Consider the following 5,159-nt stretch of genomic DNA (forward strand, 5'->3'; position numbering starts at 1 on the left):
TATTCAGTTGAACTGGTATCTGATCACAGCCTTGGTCGAGAGATGGAAGCCTGAGATGTATACATTTCATATGTCTGTTGGAGAGTGCACTATCACTCTACAAGACATAGAAGTATTGTTGAGGTTACCTGTTGACGGTGAGCCGGTCACCGTAGTGATGTACGATGACTGGTCACAAGTTTGTCAACTGTACCTTGGTATGACCCCACCTGCCGACAAAATTAAAGGATCGAGGTTAAGTTTGGTATGGTTAGGAACACAATTCCGTGAGCTCGCAAATGATGCAGAAGAGAAAATCGTCATAAGATATGTGCGAGCATATATACTACAAATGATGGGTGGATGTTTGTTTTCCGACAAATCAAGTCATTTTGTTTACTTGATGTTCCTGCCACTATTAGCTAACGTCTATGATGCGAGGCGGTATTTGTGGGGTGGAACATGTTTGGCATGGTTGTATAGACAACTATGAAATGCAACAAGACCTGAGGTTCGTGAGATAGCTGGGCCTCTTATACTTTTGTAACTATGGGCTTGGGAGCGATTTCCAACAATGGCTCCACAGCTACAACATGTTAATGACGCTCAGTTAGCTGGATGAGCCTACGGTTCTCGGTATGTTATTTTAATTCAATTTAATTTTTATATCACTGATTTAGTTAATTTAGATTCTAAATTATCAATTTAAAAATTTAGGTGGAGAGATAAATTTTGTGTGACTAGGACAGCCACACATATAGTCAGCCAGTATAGAGACATGTTTGATCGCTTCAACCTGATCAGGTACATTATACTGAACATAATTGATTATTTTATACACATTTTTATTGTATTTGTCTTTAATGTTCTCCAATATAATATTTTGTGTTTCAGGTTATTTAGGAGCCGTACAAAATTATTATGCATACTTTGCCCAATTTCTGTATGAATGGTCAAAACATATGGCAGACAATGAGTCCTCTCATTGTTTTCACATTGGTGAGTGACATCTTCTTGACAGGGTGATGAGACAATTCGGTTTTCAGCAGGATGTCCCATCGCCTTGTAATACTGAACCCTACTGCATGATATCGACTTAACGACTGTAAATTGGTCCGAAAAAATTGCACATTTTGGTAGTGCGATAGCACTATCGTGCAAGGTTTATTGCAGTGGGGATTTCTATTAAACAGTTTGACAGGGATGTCACTCAAGACTACATTCATTGGTATAATAATATCACAAGGCGCTATGTCACTCGTCCGGGAGCAGCTATGGGACATCTAGTAAATGAATGAATATTATCTAATTATTTTTAATTTAAATTTATTTTAAATATTATCTAATTGTTTTATAATTCATAGAGATCGAACAATAGTAGACTCCGTGATGTTGCAAATGATTCGAACCAGATTCTTGCTATATGTAGTGGCAACCAAAGCTATATGGAGGAGATACATTATATGTACGATATACCTATTGTTCCTCCACCAGCTCTTAGACATAGAGGACCTGTACGGGAAGAGGATGAGTTTGATGAGGTTGCCCATAATGTGGAAGAGTTGCCTCCTGTGATGCAGACGTAGAGTCAAACTGATTATGTTAGTCCGATGATGATGATGCCAACATTTGGTTCAGGACATTATGACTCAGAGGCTGGTCCTTCGTCTTCATACGTACATGGACATGGTTGGGGTCGTGGAGAGCATAATGAATATTTATATCATGAAACTCCTGTAGAGGTACCAGAGTAACATCAAGAAGAACTAGAGCAACCTCAAATTTGAAGTCGACGACGAAAACCAGCTCGAAATCGACGACGTTCGCCTTGTGGGACACATTGAATTTTGTAATTATTTTTATATAAATGAAATATTTTAATTTACACTTTTTTATTTTTATGAGATATTATTTTTTTAATTTGTTCTTTTTAGAGTTTAAATAAAATAATAAAATAATAAAATATTTTTAGAAATTATTTTTATCAAATGAAAAATTAAAAAAAAAGGTAAAGGTCGAGTGTTGAAAATTCGACCTAGGTTGGTCGAATTTTCAACCCTCGACCTTTTTAAAAAAAAAGTACAATATTTTTATAAATTATTTTCAAAACTACTATATTATTTTAATTTTCCCATTTCTCTCGCTATTTCTCTATTTCTCTCTTTGTTTTTTCGAAAACCATAGAAAAAAAACAAAAACAAAAAACAAAATAGTTATCATGTCTTTACGTTATAAACTTATTTTCTTTTCGTAGAAAGAATGTTGGTTACTACAACTATTTTAATTTTATTATTGTTTTACATAACCTCTATAGAAAAATTATTTTAAATGACAAAACAGCTACAAATATTTACAATTAATAGTAAAATATCACACTCTATATGTGATAGATAACAATAGATAGCAATAGACTATTACATGTGTCTATCTATGTCATGATAGACATATATAGTAATGTATCGCAGTCTATTGCGGTTTATCATAGATAGACTATCATATTTTGCTATTTGTTGTAAATATTTTAGTTTATCTTCCTATATTTGAAAACAACCCTAACCTATAACTGTTTTTATTAGGGTTAAATTATAGACTTAATCACTAAGTTTTCATGCTTGTGTCTGATAGGTCATTGAATTTTCAATTTTGTACCTAATAGGTCATTAGTATTCTCAACGCTTTGAAAAAAAAATAAGGTATCTATTAGACAAAAAATTGAAAATTAAATAATTTATTGAATGCAAATTGAAAGTTTAAAGGATTTGTTAGACACTATTTAAAGTTAATTGACTTAGTAGATACAAAATTAAAAGTTTAAAGACTTGCTATAAACTTTTTGAAGTTCACAAAGACTTATTAGGCACAAACCTAAATATATTATTCAACGCATTTTGAGTAACTTTTTCACTTGAGATTTAGCAAATATGCTACTAACCATATATTTATTCAGGAAATCCATGCTCTAGAGTGACATCAATTCCAGGAAATCTAACGGAATCACTTCATAAACTATAATTATCAATAACTACCTAGAGCCTATAAACTCTTATACTATTACAACCTCTCCACAACATAATAATAACTACTTAGGGACATGCTCTCTACAATCCTCCTTACAAGTAATATAACATGCTAGATAAAAATAAAGGTATAGCACCATAAGCAACTATTTCATAAATATATTGATACATAAAGTTACTTTACTATTCACAACATCAGGAGACTCCTCTGCCTCTTGGTGGGTCACTTTGTAAAACCTGCCCTGCCGGTGAGGTCGTCCTGCTCCCTTTCTCGTTTTTCTTCTCTTGAATCCCTTCCTTGGGCTTCTGAGCCACTAGGCTGTTCTACCATCTGTAAAGTCATTATGTGTTCTGTCTGAACTCCTCGACCTAGCTGGGGCATTCCTTCTTGAAATGTCCTGCCTAGCTGGGGCAAGGGAAACATACGTTTTTTCCTCTATAACATGTCCTCCCTCGATGATGCTTACCACAATTCATACATAAGGGTTTCTTACCTGTACTAGCTACTAGCCCGGTAGGATGCCAAAACCTTGATCTATCACCCATACTGACCGTAAGTCTTGGCTTCTTCCTTCCTACACCATACTGACTTGTAGCTCTCTGTCCTTTATCAATACCTATTAGGTTTTTCTCAATACCGTACTTCCTTTCCAAATTCGCCAAAATGGATTTGACATTTTCTGCCAACCTCTTGGTGATCCTGTTAAATATTCTATCCTCTAACTGAGGATCTGTTCCTGTCTGCGGAATCCTCGACTCCCCGTCTGAAGTCGTTTCCTGAGTTATCGAGTCTTTACCTTTCCGTTCACTAAAATCTGGATTCCCTCGAATATCGGAACTTCTAAAGGTAGGGTCAGGGTCCCCATCTGCTATCTGACTACTCTACATGCCACTTCTTAGCATCATTTTCTAATTATGTAGTACACATGTTAGGAACTTACGTTAAGGGACCTAGACTCATGCATGAACTCGTTTTTTCCCCCAAAATCTTATGCTCTGATACCAATTTGTCACATCCCCTCCCAGATTACCCTTCTTAATCCAGAAGTGAATTTGACGACAGTAGTTACCAAACCTTTTGTGGCACTTACTGCCTAACTAATATCTTTAATCTGCTTAGATCCCTGGAATACATATATAACATTCACCAAACTAATTAAACTTAAAAAAATAATCTCAGAACACCAGGAATCAACAACAACATAATTACATCATATTAACACATATAGAGTTCAGCGGTCCCAATATACTTTACTAGTCCCTAATATGAGCAACAAATATGTATAGACATTTACAGAGTAAACACCTAAAATTTCTCTCTAGACTTTGGACTTTTAACTAGAGTCCTTGAGTGGCAGAGCAGGATGACAGCTAACCTCTGGGGAGATGACCACTACTTGGGAATAGAAAAACATTTGAAAGAATGAGCTACTCGCCCAGTAAGTGACTTAATAAAAACATAAATCTCATGCTTAAACTGAAAGCTCGAAAACATAATACTGGAACTAAAATATGCCAAGCAACCATGTACATAAAACATTTAAAACCATTGTATCTAAAACCTGAATCTTAGTTGAGAATGAACATCCATCGCTCTAATTCCCAACGCCAAGCCATGGCCAGATGAGACCCTTACTTCGATCTCTTCATATTGAACTATGGCTAGGAGAGACCCCTACGTCGATCTCTTTAAATATACTGATGGGCATCTCAAGCAACTTCTTCTAAACATAAACATTAATAACTACTCTTAAACACCATTAAACATCATTATTCTCTAGTTGAGAACGAGCATACATCACTCTAGCTCCCAACGTCTGTTACCGGCCAAGAGACCCATACTTCAGCCTCCCTTTGTTGGTATATGGCCTAAGAGACCCATACTTCGACCTCTCATTCAGAACTACCTACGTGCACGTGGAGTTTTCTAAGTACCGTCAACACCTTAGGTACATTTACTCAGATACCTTCCTTACCTTCAGTATCTGGCCCACTTAAGCTGTCAAGTTCTCGAAGTGCATTAAAAAAATAGTTTTCAAATATAGCATAGAAATCTCTTTAGGATACCTTCCCTACCTTCAGTATCCTTTTTCATTGTGTTTAGGAATACCAACGCATATACTTTGACAACCTTAGGTATTTAAAATATAGTACATCAAGCTT

At 35.6% G+C, this 5,159-nt stretch overlaps 1 pseudogene; it reads left to right on the top strand.

Moving 5' to 3' along the window:
- Positions 1-941: 941 nt before the first annotated feature.
- LOC150032662 (uncharacterized) lies at positions 942-1,823 on the top strand (annotated as a pseudogene).
- The last annotated feature ends 3,336 nt before the right edge of the window (positions 1,824-5,159 follow it).

The sequence above is a fragment of the Benincasa hispida genome, chromosome 11 (genome assembly GCF_027475165.1).
Source record: "Benincasa hispida cultivar pf3 chromosome 11, pf3_genome.v1.1, whole genome shotgun sequence".
In the NCBI taxonomy this organism is placed as follows: Eukaryota; Viridiplantae; Streptophyta; class Magnoliopsida; order Cucurbitales; family Cucurbitaceae; genus Benincasa; species Benincasa hispida.